Source organism: Sciurus carolinensis, chromosome 5 (assembly GCF_902686445.1).
Source record: "Sciurus carolinensis chromosome 5, mSciCar1.2, whole genome shotgun sequence".
NCBI classification, from domain to species: domain Eukaryota; kingdom Metazoa; phylum Chordata; class Mammalia; order Rodentia; family Sciuridae; genus Sciurus; species Sciurus carolinensis.
Window position 1 is genome coordinate 147,816,347 of NC_062217.1, and position 16,305 is coordinate 147,832,651.

The window sequence follows — 16,305 nt, forward strand, 5'->3', positions numbered from 1 at the left end:
GAGCAAATGCAGGCATTGAATAATAGCACCAATCAACAGTTAAAAGAGCAAATACAGGAAGCAAAAGATCATTTCAATAAGAGTTAGAGATATTGAAAAAAAACCAAACAGAAATCCTTGAAATGAAGGAAACAATAAACCAAATTAAGAACTCCATAGAAAGCATAACCAATAGGATAGAACACCTGGAAGACAGAACTTCAGATATTGAAGAAAAAATATTTAACCTCGAAAGCAAAGTTGAACAAACAGAGAAGATGGTAAGAAATCATGAACAGAATCTGCAAGAACTATGGGATATCATGAAAAGGCCAAATTTGAGAATGATTGGGATTCAGGAAGGCTTAGAGAAACAAACCAAAGGAATGAATAATCTATTCAATGAAATAATATCAGAAAATTTCCCAAATCTGAAGAATGAAATGGAAAATCAAGTACAAGAGGCTTATAGGACTCCAAATACACAAAATTACAACAGACCCACACCAAGGCACATAATAATGAAAATACCTAACATACAAAATAAGGCAGAATTTTAAAAGCTGTGAGAGAAAAGAACCAAATTACATTCAGGGGGAAACCAATACGGATATCAGCAGATTTTTCAATCCAGACCCTAAAAGCCAGAAAGGCCTGGAACAACATTTTTCAAGCTCTGAAAGAAAATGGATGCCAACCAAGAATCTTATACCCAGCAAAACTTACCTTCAAATTTGATGATGAAATAAAATCATTCCATGATAAACAAAAGCTAAAAGAATTTACAAAAAGAAAGCCAGCATTAAAGAACATTCTCAGCAAAATATGTCATGAGGAAGAGATAAAAAACAAAGAAGCATATCAGCAAAGGGAGGAATTATCCGAAAGGAACTGTCAAATAAAGGAGGAACCAAGATGTGGCAAAAAATAAATAAATAAATAAATAAATAAAATTTAAATATGAACCAAATGACTGGGAATACAAATCATATCTCAATAGTAACCCTGAATGTTAATGGCCTGAATTCATCAATCAAAAGACACAGACTGGCAGATTGGATTAAAAGGAAGATCCAACAATATGTGGCCTACAAGAGACTCACCTCATAGAAAGAAATACCCATAGACTAAAGGTGAAAGGATGGGGAAAAACATACTATGCACATGGACTCAGCTAAAAGCTGGAGTATCCATCCTCATTTCAGATAATGTGGACTTCAAGCCAATGTTAGTCAGAAGGGATAAAGAAGGACATTTCATACTGCTTAAGGGAAGCATAAATCAGCAAGATATAACAATCATAAACATCTACTCTACGCCCCAAACAGTGGCTCATCCATGTATGTGAAACAAATCCTTCCTCAATTTTAGAAACCAAATAGACCATAACACAATAATACTAGGTGATTTTAACACGCCTCTCTCACCACTGGACAGATCTTCCAAACAAAAATTGAACAAAGAAAACCATAGATCTCAATAACACAATCAATAATTTAGACTTAACAGACATTTATAGAATATACCATCCAACCAAGAGCGATACACTTTCTTCTCAGCAGCACATGGATCCTTCTCTAAAATAGACCATATATTATGCCACAAAGCTAATGTCAGCAATACAAGAAGATAGAGACACTACCTTGTATTCATCAGATCATAATGGATTGAAGTTAGAAATAAATGAAAGAGTAAAAACAGAAACTACTGCAACACTTGGAGATTAAACAATATGCTATTATATGATGAATAGATAACAGAAGATATTAGGAAGGAAATTAAAAAAATTCTTAGAGGTAAACGAGAACAAAGAAACATCATATCAAAATCTCTGGGACACTATGAAAGCAGTACTTAGAGGAAGATTTATTTCATGGAGCACATTTAATAAAAGAAGTAAAACTCAACAAATCAACGACCTAACACTACAGCTCAAAGCCCTAAAAAAGAAGAACAGACCAACACCAAAAGTAGTAGAAGACAGGAAATAGTTAAACTCAGAGCTGAAATCAACGAAATTGAAACAAAAGAAACAATACAAAAATTGACAAAATAAATAGTGGTTCTTCGAAAAAATAAACAAATTTGATAAATCTTTAGCCACACTAACAAAGAGAAGACGAGAGAAAACCCAAATCACTAAAATTCGGAATGAACAAGGAAATATCACAACAGACACGACTGAAATACAAAACATAATTAGAAGCTATTTTGAAATCTATACTCCAACAAAATAGAAAATTTTGAAGACATCAACAGGTTCTAGAGACATATGAATTGCCTAAACTGAACGAGGAGGGGCCTACACAATTTAAATAGACCAATTTCAAGTAATGAAATAGAAGAAGTCATCAATAGCCTACCAACAAAGAAAAGTCCAGGACCAGATGGGTTCTCAGCCGAGTTTTACAAACCTTTAAAGAAGAGCTCATTCCAATACTTCTCAAAGTATTCCATAAAATAGAAGAGGAGGGAACCCTCCCAAACTCATTCTATGAAGCCAATATCACCCTGGTACCTAAACAGACAGAGACACATCGAGGAAAGAAAATTCAGACCAATATCCTTAATGAACATTGACGCAAAAATTCTCAACAAAATTTTAGCAAATTGCATACAAAAACATATTAAAAAGATAGTGCACCATGATCAAGTGGGTTTCATCCCAGGGATGCAAGGTTGGTTCAACATCAGGAAATCAATAAATGTCATTCACCATATCAATAGACTTAAAGTCAAGAATCACATGATTATTTCGATAGATGCATAAAAAGCATTTGATAAAATACAGCACCCCTTCATGCTCAAAACACTAGAAAAAACAGGGATAGTGGGAACATTCCTTAACATTGTAAAGGCCATCTACGCTAAGCCCATGGTTAATATCATTCTAAATGGTGAAAAACTGAAAGCATTCCCTCTAAAAACTGGAACAAGGCAGGGATGCCCTCTTTCACTACTTCTATTCAATATCGTCCTTGAAACTCTAGCCAGAGCAATTAGACAGACCAAAGAAACTAAAGGGATACAAATAGGAAAAGAAGAACTCAAACTATCCCTATTTGCTGATGATATGATTGTATACTTAGAGGAACCAGGAAATTCCACCAGAAAACTTTTAGATCTCATAAGTGAATTTAGTAAAGTAGCAGGATATAAGATCAATGCACATAAATCTAATGCATTTTTATATATAAGTGATGAATCTTCAGAAAGAGAAATTAGGAAAACTACCCCATTCACAATAGCTTCAAAAAAAATAAAATACTTGGGAATCAATCTCACAAAAGAGGTGAAAGACCTCTATAATGAGAACTGCAGAACACTAAGAAAGAAATTAAAGAAAACCTTAGAAGATGGAAAGATCTCCCATGTTCTTGGATAGGAAGAATTAATATTGTCAAAATGACCATACTACCAAAAGTGCTATACAGATTCAATGCAATTCCAATTAAAATCCCAATGATGTACCTTACAGAAATAGAGCAAGCAATTATGAAATTCATCTGGAAGAATAAAAAACCCGGAATAGCTAAGCAATCCTTACCAGGAAGAATGAAGCAGGGGGTATCGCAATACCAGATCTTCAACTTTTCTACAAAGCAACAGTAACAAAAATGGCATGGTATTGGTACCAAAATAGAAAGGTGGATCAATGTACAGAATAGAGGACACGGACACAAACCCAAATAAATACAATTTTCTCATACTAGACAAAGGGGCCAAAAATATGCAATGGAGAAAGATAGCCTTTTCAAAAAATGGTGCTGGGAGAATTGGAAATCCATATGCAACAGAATGAAACTAAACCCATATCTCTCACCATGCACGAAACTAAACTCAAAATGGATTAAGGATCTCGGAATCAGACCAGAGACCTTGCATCTTATAGAAGAGAAAGTAGGTCCAGAGCTTCAACATGTCGGCTTAGGACCAGACTTCCTCAACAGGACTCCCATAGCACAAGAAATAAAAGCAAGAATTAATAACTGGGATAGATTCAAACTAAAAAGCTTTCTCTCAGCAAAGGAAACTATCAGCAATGTGAAGAAAGAGCCTACAGAGTGGGAGAAAATCTTTGCCAATCATACTTCACATAGAGCACTAATCTCTAGAATCTATAAAGAACTCAAAAAACTCTACAGCAAGAATGCAAATAATCCAATTGACAAATGGGCTAAGGAAATGAATAGACACTTCACAGAAGAAGATGTGCAAGCAATCAACAAACATATGGAAAAATGTTCAACATCTCTAGTAATAAGAGAAATGCAAATCAAAACCACCCTAAGATTCCATCTCACCCCAATTAGAATGGCGATTATCAAGAATACAAGCAACAACAGGTGCTGGCGAGGATGTGGGCAGAAAGGTACACTCTTACATTGCTGGTGGGCTGCAAATTAGTGCAGCCACTCTGGAAAGCAGTGTGGAGACTCCTTAGAAAACTTGGAATGGAACCACCATTTGACCCAGCTATCCCACTCCTTGGCCTATACCCAAAGGACTTAAAATCAGCATATTACAGAGATACAGCCACATCAATGTTCACAGCTGCTCAGTTCACAATAGCCAGATTGTGGAACCAACCTATATGTCCTTCAATTGATGAATGGATAAAGAAAATGTGGTATATATATACAATGGAATATTACTCAGCCATAAAGAATGATAAAATTATGGCATTTGCAGGCAAATGGATGAAACTGGAGAATATCATGCTAAGTGAGATAAGCCAATCTCAAAAAACCAATGGACGAATGATATCGCTAATAAGTGGATGATGACACATAGTGGGGGGTGGGAGGGGTTAGTGTTACGGTTAAAGTTAGGGTTAGGGAGGGGGGTCAAGAATGGAGGAAGGAAGGACTGTATAGAGGGAAAAGAGGGGTGGGAGGGGTGGGGGGAAGGGGAAAAAATAACAGAATGAATCAAACAACATTACCCTATGTAAATTTATGATTACACAAATGGTATGCCTTTACGCCATGTACAAACAGAGAAACAACATGTATCCCATTTGTTTACAATAATAAAAAATAAAATTAAAAAAAAAATCCTATATCCAGCAAAATTAAGTTTCAGATTTGAAGATGAAATAAAAACCTTTCATGATAGATAAAATTTAAAAGAATTTGAAACCAGAAAGCCTGCACTTCAGAATATTCTCAACAAAATATTCCATGAAGATGAAATGAAAAAAAAAAAAAGTGAAAACCAGCAAAGGGAGGAACTACTCTAATGGAATAGTCAATCAAAGGAGAGACTAATTCAGATTAAAAACTAGAAATAAGCCAAAAGAACCAAGAACACAAATCATTTCTCAATAATAACTTTGAACATTAATGGCCTAAATTCATCCATCAAAAGACACAGACTGGGGCAGGGCCTGAGCACTAGGCAGTGGCAGCTGGCGTGAGGCTGCTTAGGTGCGCCATGGCTTCAGTAGCAGTAGCGAAAGCAACTCCCTCTGGGCTTGAGTTGCGCCAGCCCCTCCCTCAGGAGACCATTGCAGTCGCCTAGCCACTGCCCCTCAGTAACCATGTGCGACCTAAAGGCAGTGATAAAAAATGCCGACATGTCAAAGAGATGCAACAGGATTCCGTGGAGTGCGCTACTCAGGTGTTGGAGAAATATAACATAGAAAAGGATATTGCAGCCCACATCAAGGAGTGTGACAAGAAGTACCCCACCTGGCACTGCATTGTGGGGCAGAACTTTGGTAGTTATGTGACACAAACGCTTCATCTACTTCTACCTGGGCCAGGTGACCATTCTTCTGTTCATATCTGGTTAAAAGTATGGACTATGCCACACACCCAGTGATCCATCCAAAAATAAAGACTGCAGCCTGAATTCCAAATATCAGAGACTGAAATCTTTAGCCTTGCTAAGGGAACAGCTTGATCTTTGAACATTTACTGTGTTTTGTACAGGGAATTCTCTGTTGTTATGGTTATAAAATAAATTAGCAAAACAGCAAAAAAAATAAAAAATAAAAAATAAAATAAATAAATAAATAAATAAAAACGTAGATCTAACTCCAGTAAAATTAAACAGACCATTTTCTTCTCTAGATGAAAGAATTGCAAATATCTGAAGCAGACAATATCATCGCATGCCTCCTTTCCAAAGAAAGTTTTGAGCTACTACAGAGTTTAAAGAAGACATGCTATTTTTAGCTACTAGAAAGGAAACAGCTAAAAACAAAGAAATACAGACAGGAAACAAGGAATTTGGAAACCTACCTGAGATGGATTTGAGCATCTGTTAAAAGCTTACACTCTGAGAGGTTAACAACAACAAAAAAGTACTGGCCAGATGTTTTGTAACTTCAGACTAATAGGCATAAACTACACAGAAAAGGCACACTAAGTTACCTGTGGAGACCTGTATTTTAGTAACATGGTATTTTTAGGTTAGATCTGAAATATCACCCAAAGGCTCATTCATTGCAGGCTTGGTTCTTAATGCAATAATGTTCAGAGATGGGGCTTTGGGATAGTGATTAAATCATGAAGGTTCTCACCTCACCAATGTATTAATGGGTTAACTGAACAGACTAATGGAGGTGGTGGAAACTTTAGGAGGACCTAGTTGGAGGAAGTAGGTCACTGAGGGCACACCCTGGAAGGGGATATTTTGTCTCCAGGCCTTTCCATGCTTTCTCTCCTGTTTCCTGGCTGCCATGAAGTGAGCAGCTCTGCTCCACTATGTGCTCCCAGTCATCAAAGTTCTGCCAAACCAAAGGTAGAAAACAACAGGGCCAAATGACCATGGACTGAAACCTCTGAAACTGTAAGCCAGAAATAAATCTTTCCTCCTTCAAGTTGACTTTCTTAGGTATTTTGCTACAGTGACAAAAAGCCAACTAACACATACAGTATATCGCTCATATTTGGAAATTTGTTTCTTCCAACTTCTCTATTCCTAAGGTTTTATGGGTAATTTGTATTATCACACCTAGGTTAACAATTCTACTAAAAACTCTTCTAAGTGAGGTTTTTACTATACAGACCTGAAAGTTTCAAGAGGCCCTAAAGAGTTAAGTGTATACCATAATTTCAATAAAATTAAACTAGATCCTCTCATATGTTTTACAATTCATATTCTTCCTTCAAAATTCAGGTTAGACACCCTTTTAGTGAAGCTCTTCCCTATCTTCCAGAATGAATTACTCTGAATCCAACAGCACATTATCCCTACTTTTGAAAATAAGACATTTTTTCATCTATGTATTGCCTTGAATCTGTCTGTCCATCAAGTAGGCTCATCTAAGGCTAAAACTGACATATGAGACTCCTTATTGTGAGTACATATTCAAATGAATGGTGACATAAAAATTTTAAAGTAATATATAAATTAAGTCTGTAATTCTTTTTCAGTTGGGAAAATAATATTTAATTTCTAGATGAGACAGCATTTTGGAGTATACCAGTAAGAATTATGAACTCAAGAAACAAAAGACTGGATTTAGTCTGGCCTAGGCAACTAACTGACCTTGAACAAGGAGCTTCTGTTTATTTACCTATAATGTGGCACTGTAGGACTTAATGTCTAATAACTCTTCCAGCTACAAATTGAACTTAATTTGGAAGATGTTTTTAATCTGGTTAGTTTTTTAACAAGTTTCTTGAAATTCTTGCCTAAAATATTAATTGCTGAAAAGAGAACTTTAGCTAGGCAAACAGGAGTCATTCCCAACAAACCCAGAGTTGAACCCATAATTTCCTAGCTAAAACTGGGGCAATTCCAATAATAGAATAATAACACTAAACAGGAAGTTTTTATGCTATATGGGGTAGTCGGTTTTCTGCCTTTTCCCATGAGAAGTGTTCTTCTCAAAAACAGAAGTAACACAGTGGCAGCATTCACTACCTACCTAACACTTCAAAGTGCTTTTTAGCTGTATAACCAAAGTAGGCCCTGTTCTTTTCCATTGTCCCCTCTACAAAGAGTTTGAAGATGCCATGATTGAAAAAAGATATTCAAACACTAGGTTAGGTATTGCCTACTTGTTAAAAAAATTAGTTATTACACATACAATATTTAAGTTGGAAGAAATAAAAGTCATAAACATCACTATAGAATCTAGTACTGTTTAGTTGTATGAGATCCCATGGAAATCAGATTCTATGACTACTCAAATGGAGGATCAAAAAGAGTGTAGGCCTGGAATCTGTGATGCAATGAAAGGTATAAGAGCATTGATTTTAAAAATATTTAAGGAAAAGACAGATCAATTTGTTTTTCAAAAATCATATCCTAGTAAATAAGTTTGTATCCAAAGTATATATCTGTTTACAACATAAACAGAATTATCTGATTCCAGAAAAAAAGGATGCTAGTCTGGGTCTGTTTTCTCTTAAGGGAATATAATCTTAAAGTTATATTTTAAAAAAAAGTCTGCTCATTTGCATTAGCTTACTGTATTGTTTTTTCTTAGGGAGTGTATATACTCTTCTTTGGCTAAGCCCACTTGAAAATGATATTGCATTCTCAGCTCCTGTTTGGTTCTTCAATCCAAAGATCCCTCTAAAGAGAACGGAGTAGCAGCCATAGCACACATGTGAAAACTGTTCTTCAGGGTGTATGCAAATTTTCCACCCTTAAAAGGTATACCACGTCCTTCTTGCCTTGGAACAGAATAATAAGCATTCTATTCTCTTCCAATTATGATTTCTATGCATCGGAAAGGTGAAGATTCATGGAGAAGGAAGACTCCTCCATATGAGGGTACATAAAGTCTGATTTTCTGGAAATAAGAAAACTGTAATACTATTCAGAGTAAATGGAAATTGGCAACTGAATATAAGGCTTTTAATGGCTAAAATAAATACACTTAAATCCTGATGACAGAAGAGTAGGATATTTTCCTGAGTACATATCAGTGTGGATATATTTTGTACTTATTATTTGGCTACCTTTGTTTCATTTCTTCCTTATGAACAGATTAGAAAATCCAAAAATGAATTCAAAAATCCAAATATTATATATTAATTGACTAGAAAACCTAAAATTAGAAAAATCTAAAAATTGAACCAAGAAGATTCACAAAAGCATCACTCAAATTATCATTATTAGTCATCTCCCTTTCATAAAACAAATTTCTGATAAGCTTATAAAGTACAAGCAAATTCACATTTGAAATGTATACTAGAGTATAAAGAAGGGGAAGATCATTTTTTATAAAGTCAAATGTAAAATATTACATTGGAATACTATTTTATTCCAAATTAAAAATAAAGAATTCATCCCAGCAACTTGGGAGTTTGAGGCAGGAGGATTGTAAGTTCAAGATCAGTCTCAGCAACTTAGCAAGACCCTGTCTCAAAATAAAAAGTAAAAAGGGCTGTGGATCTGGCTTAGAGGCAGAGTACCCGTAGGTTTAATCCCTAGTACCAAAACAACAACAACAACAGCAATTTTTAGAAATTTTTTTTAAATTAAGAATTCAGAATTCTTTATTCATAAATAAAGAATTTCTGACCTAGTTAGTCATACTCTTTAACACGTCTTTCATAAAACAGAAGATTTAAATTTTGATAAAGTCCAACTTATTAATGTTTTTCCTTCATGGATCATGCTTCATGGATCATGGATCATGAGTGTCTCAATACTCATAACCAAACCCAAAGTCATCTAGATTTTTTCCTATATTATTTTCTAAGATTTTCATAATTTAGCCTTTGACACCTTGGTCTATGATCTATGTGAGTTATTTTTATGAAAGGTACAGGATCTATTTCCAGATTCTTTTATTGTTTTCATAGTGGATGCCTAGTTGTTCTAGGACCATTTGTTTAAAAGACTATTCTTTCTTCATGTATTTGCTTATGCTCCTTTGTCAAGGATCAGCTAATTATAAATTTTTTCTGGCCTCTCTATTCTGACTCATTGGTCCATCTATCTATTTTTTCACACATTAACACACAATCTTGAATACTATTTTTTATAGTCAGTTTTACAGTTGGGAGTGTCAGTACTCTGTTCTTTAGTATTCTGTTGGTTACTCTGGGTCTTTTGCCTTTCTATATACTTTCATTCATAATTTTTTCATTATCTTGGAAGCTTTGTCTTTCAGAGAACCTCTAAAATTCTATAAGCTATAGATCTCACAAAACCAGAACCCACCTCTGTGTGACAGTTCAAGTCATGAATAAGAGTGGATTAAAACCTAGAAGGAGAAGGAAGAGGGTTAAGACTCTAATGAATATCCTCACAGAGACAAAAGAAAGAAATGAAGAAAAACACCTAGGTTTCTGATCCACTTTGAGGTAAGTTTTCTGCAGGGTGAGAGATAGGGTTTAATTACATTTTTCCTCATATAGGTTTCCAGTTTTCCCAGCACCATTTGTTGAAGAGGCTATCTTTTCTCCGCTGTATGTTTATGGCACCTTTGTCCAATATGAGATAACTGTATGCATGTGGGTTTGTCTCTGTGTCTTCTAAGTCTGCACCATTAGTCTTCAAGTCTGTTTTGGCACCAATACCATGCTGTTTTTGTTACTATAGCTCTGTAGTATAATTTAAGGTCTGTTATTGTGATGTCTCCTGCTTCACTTTTCTTGCTAAGGATTATTTTGGCTATTTTGGGTCTCTTATTTTTCCAAATGAATTTCATAACTGCTTTTCCTATTTCTATGAACAATGTCATCAGAACCTTAATAGGAATTGCATTAAATCTGTATAATGCTTTTGGAAATATGGCCATTTTGACAATATTAATTCGGCCTATCCAAGAACATGGGAGATCTTTCCATTTTCTAAAGTCTTCCTCAATTTATCTTTTTAGTGTTCTGTAGTTTTCATTTCAGAGATCTTTCACCTCTTTTGTTAGACTGATTCCCAAGGGGTGGGGGGTGTTTTCTTTTTGAGTCTATTGTAGGCCCAACACTCCAACATGTTGACTTAGAAACCGACTTGCTCAACAAAACTCCTAAAGCACAAGAAATAAAATCAAAAATCAATAAATGGGATGGTATCAAACTAAAAGCTTTTTTCACAGCAAAGGAAACAATCAAGAGCATGAAGAGGGAGCCTATAGAAAGGGAGAGAATCTTTGCCACCTGCATCTCAGATAAGTTGTTCATTTCCAGGATGTACAAAGAACTCAAAAAGTTTAACATCAAAAAAACAAATAATTCAATCAATAAATGGCCTAAGAAACTGAAGAGATACTTCACAGAATATAATCTATCAACAAATATGTGAAAAAATGTTCAACCTATCTAGCAGTTAAAGAAATGCAAATTAAAACTACACTCAGATTTCACCTCGCTCCACCAGAATGGCAATTATTAAGAATACAAGTAATAATAAATATTGGTGAGGATGTGGGTAAAAGGATACACTTATACATTGTTAGTGGGACTGCAAATTGGTGTAATCACTCTGAAAAGCAGTGTAGAGATTCCCAGAATGGAACCACCATTTGACAGCTATCATCCTCTCCTTGGCATACATCCAAAAAAGTTCAAATCAGCATAATACAGTGACACAGCACATCAATGTTTAGAGTAGCACAATTCACAATAGCTAAGCTTTGGAACCAACCAGGATGCCTATCAACAGATGAATGGATAAAGAAATTGTGGTATAGATAACACAATGGAATATTACTCAGCCATAAAGAAGAATGACTTTATGACACTCACCAGTAAATGAATGGACCTAGAGACTATCATGCTAAGTGAAATAAGCCAATCCCAAACAACCACAGGTCTAATGTTCTCTCCCCTTTTTTGTGGATGCTAACACACAAAAAGGTGGGGGAGAATAAAATTTCAGTGGGTTAGACAAAAGAGAAAGAAGGGAAGGGGGAAGGAATAGAAATAGGAAAGACAGTGGAATGAACCTGACATAACTTTCCTATGTACATATATGGATATAACACAGTGAATCTCAATATCATGTACATCCACATGACTGGGATCCTAATTAGAGTAATATATATATTCCATACTTGTATAAATATATCAAAGTAGATTCTACTATCATGTATAACTAAAAAGAATAAATAAAATATTTTAAAAATGAAGAAAGAGAGCACAAAGAAAAAAGATAGTCATTCAATAATACTAATTCCAAATCATATTTACAGGCGCCTATATATATAGGACTTCTAGTGTACAAAAAACCAAAAATGTTAACACCTGTAAATTATTTTTTATTTGAAGGTATAAGACACTATCAACAACTTTTCCTAATTTCCAAAACGGCTACTAGCCAGAATATTGCACTGTAACAATAGGAAACTTTAGGCACTACTTCCTTCAAATTCCTCTAGGACGACTCAGATTCCTAGTCCTTCAAGACAGTCAAAATTACAGTGAACCTGAATTGTTTGCCTACTTATCGCCACATTGGACTATAACTTCAGTGAGGGCAGGGACTAGATCAAGTCTTATTAATATGTCCCTAGTGAGTGGCACAGTGCTAGCATTTGACAGGTACTCAGATATGGGCTGAATAAACATTACAAAAAGGGGGCATGGAAGTAGGAATGATAGCAGAATGAATCAGATATTATTATCCTAGGTGCATATATGACTACCTGACCTGTGTAACATCATGTACATCCAGATGAATGAGAAGTTATACTCCATTTATATATGATGTGTCAAAATGCATTCTACTATCATGTAGAACTAATTAGAACAAATAAAAAATTATAAAGGGTAGATATTATTATTCCAAGTTTATAGATGAGGAATCTGAGGCTTGCTGCAGAATCCACATGAAGCAAATAGCGAAGTTGAAATCTGGGTCTCTCAAATTCAACAATTTCTCCCTACTACAGTAATATTGTGATCACTGTTAAAATAATGTATCTTATGACATAAGCCACAGGAGTGTAAGATGGCTATTCCAAATGAATTTTTCCCTGCTGCATAGTATAATTTATCACTTCTACTCCAAACATATTTCTTTTTTTTTTTTCCAAACATATTTCTACTCTCAGATTGTGTGTGAAGCTTTATCTGCAGATCTGTAAATTTTCTTCAGACTAAGAAAAGGAACAGGTAACATAGAACAGCTAAAGTCATTACATTCAAAAGAAACAGGAAAATACTAAAAAAAAAAAAAAAAAAAATTGAGAACCTTAGCAGAGACTAGACCTGCTCAGGAGAAGTGCAGAACGTATGTTCACATGCCCATACTCACATATTCTCTATAATTACATTTCCTCCAAAGCCTAGATTCTTACACTGACAGACACACACGCCATTCAGAATACATGGAAAACTTATCTCTGACAACCACAAAACTTAAGGACTTAACATCTTTTGGAATTCAGTTAACTCTTTTTTACTTTGTTTTATGATAGTATCTGAGACAGGAGCTTATTTATGGATGATTTCCTAAAGGATGAGCAACCACTCTATTAATAATAATAATGACAGTAACAGCTACCACTTACTGAGTGCATGGCTTTATAGTAATCACTAGATAATGCTATATTATTTTCTCTGTTTTAAAAATGGAAAAGAGATTAAGTAGTTTGCCCAACATCCACTCAACTAGTACGTGGTAAGTACAGGATCCAAACCCAATTTGCTCATATCCACTCTCCTATGTTGCTTTGAGAAACAAAGGACCTCACAGGTTTGGGGGCTCTTACTATTTTTACTTGCATATACATATCGGTAAATATTTTTGAGCAGATATCATTCATAGATATATTCACATACACACACATACATTATTCATGCACCTTATTCATGATTCTGTAGTACTACATAATTACATTGAAAACAAGTCAAAATAGAAATTTCAAATTAATCAGCTAAAAAATTATGTAATATTTTACATTGTTTTGTTTTAATAAGTTCAAAAACTTCTTTTGTTTCTATTTTTATAATAGTATTAATAACTATGTTCTGGGCATTATAAAAGCATTCAGGAAGATTCATTAAAAATAAGATGTAAATCCAAATTTCAAATGATCTTTTTGATAATACAGACTTTTTTGGTGAACTCCTCATCAGATTATTTTATTCTACTAAGTGACTTACAAAGAATTCATACAAAAAGACAAACAATCAAATTTGCCATTTTCTTGCTCCTTGTGCTGACATTATTAGTACTACATTTAATCCAATTTCTTTTCAAAAATCCCTTTAAATCCATTTAGCTGGGCAATGTGAACTGCAATATGCTGAAATACACTGAAAATAAAGTAAAGGATTAGGAAAATCCCCATTCCATTCTCGGAATAAACCAGAAATATACAAAACTAGTAATATTCTGAAATTTTGCATAATTATTAACAAAATTTCCCTACCCAGTAAACTTCCTTGCATATCTTGTGGAGTACCTCTATATTCTCTCTCATGGCCACCTTGACCTTGGAGAGCAATGACATAAATTCTCTCACCTTTGGATTCAGTCAGACCTGTCTGCATTTAATTTGTTGCCTTTGTTTGATTGTGTTTTGAAGCAATGCCATCAACCTGAATGAAGAAACCTAAAGAAACTGCTTCTCAACTTGGGAACAGGAAAGTTAAGGTTAAAAATGAACTCGAAGGACTCCTTCCCTCCTACATCATCTTTTACAAACTAAGGTAAAAAACAACAGGTGAACATCTCCAACAAACCAAGCCTCTTAGTGACAAAGGAGCTCATTCTGGAATTCATAAAGAAAAAGCTTCTATCAACTTAGGATATAAATCAATCAATGCTGATAAGTTTAATTTTAGGAAAAGCAGAACATTAGCACTTTTAAAAAAATAAATCCTTCAGTGATTTTTTCTATTAATTGTCCACACAATGATTTAAATGTGCAACCTGCAGTTATTGTACTTACATATCTTTTGTTCCCAAGTTGTTTTTCTGAACATATTTATAAAATGTAATTGTATGAAGCTTAACATTAATATGAAATTGAGTTTTTAAAAATTCTTCAGTTATGTGATGGTTCATAAAAGGACTTTCAAGTAACAAAGTATATCTTTTTAACTAAAAACTATAAAGTGGATACAGAAAAAAGAAACTTGTAATCATATAATTTTTGACCTTATGACTATACATTTGTGACTGGCCACTAATTCGGGAAGACACTTCATTGTGCTAATAACAGCAATATGCTCATTCTAAATTTGTAAAATACCATCTTTCTCAGTTTCATTTTAGGTAAACAAAAAAAAAAAAAAAATCCCAATACTCACATTCATCTAATTGGTATTATGCCTTCAAGAAATTCAAAAGGTTTAGCCAAAAGATTATAAACAATACTTCCCACATGACACGTTTTTCAGACCTTAATTTTCCAGGGGACTGGATGATTCTTTGTGCTTTATTTCACTAATCCCTACATACATCCTAGATTACTGAGAAAACCAAGGTTCAGAGTAGTGGCAGATTTATGTATCATGAAGTTACAAAGTTAACAATAGAACTCAAAATGTTTCTGACTGGTTCCATTTGAGCACACAGTGTCAACTTTAGAAGCAGAGAGATTTCACTACCAGAAAAGCAGCTAAGTTGCCCAAGGGCAATACTTCTATTTGGAAGCATGGTAAAATTAATCATAATAAAATCTCACATGTATTAAATACTTCCTGTGTGCCAAGCAGTGTGCTAAATACATTAAGTACATAACCCCCATTTAATCCTCAAGAAATTTTCTGGGTAGGTACTGATAACAATCACCATTTCACTCCTGAGGAAATTAAAGCCAAAGAGAGGTTGAAAAAAATTTTTCAAATAGCTTTCCTTACAGAGTTAGTAAGTGGCTGATTTAGTTCCAACTTCAAGACAGTCTAAATCCAAAACTCGTGTTAAACCAATATGCTATGTAGAATTAAAGCTATGCAACCACCTGCACATTTCTGCACCAAGTAACCACTAAGATTCCTTCATTTATAAAGTGATGAAGAATATTTTTTTACCTTTTATGAAGTATTTTCACATTTATTATCTTATTATTCAAATATAATAGAATACTATTCTCCAGTTTGATACCTTCTAAGATGATAATTCCCCACAATAGTTCAGGATAAAAGTTAGGCAAATATTACTACCCACCTATTAATGATGGGGATGTTGAAGCCCATAACATACTAATGATTATACAGCTGGAAAGTCTCAGCTGGGGCCTTCCCTGACTGCCATATCTAAACTAGTCCCTTCTCACTACTTGCCAAACTCATCACTGTCACAGTGGCAGCCAACAGTTTTACTACTAAGAGATAATGTAGATAAAAAGTTCCCTGTGAGAAATGGAGAACTAAAGCCAGAGTCACTAATTGGGGAAAAGGGGGGGGGATGAGGGGAGTACAGCTGGGCGGCTTCCAGATTCAACAGTTGACAGGAAGTGGCAGG

The 16,305-nt window shown here is 34.6% G+C and overlaps 1 protein-coding gene and 1 pseudogene across 3 annotated transcripts in view; one reads left to right on the forward strand and one right to left on the reverse strand.

Moving 5' to 3' along the window:
- Positions 1 to 16,305, reverse strand: part of Hpse2 (heparanase 2 (inactive)) — a 799,708-nt gene that overhangs the window by 687,854 nt on the left and 95,549 nt on the right. The gene's annotated exons all lie outside the window — the stretch shown is intronic.
- Positions 5,522 to 5,776, forward strand: LOC124984560 (dynein light chain 1, cytoplasmic-like; annotated as a pseudogene).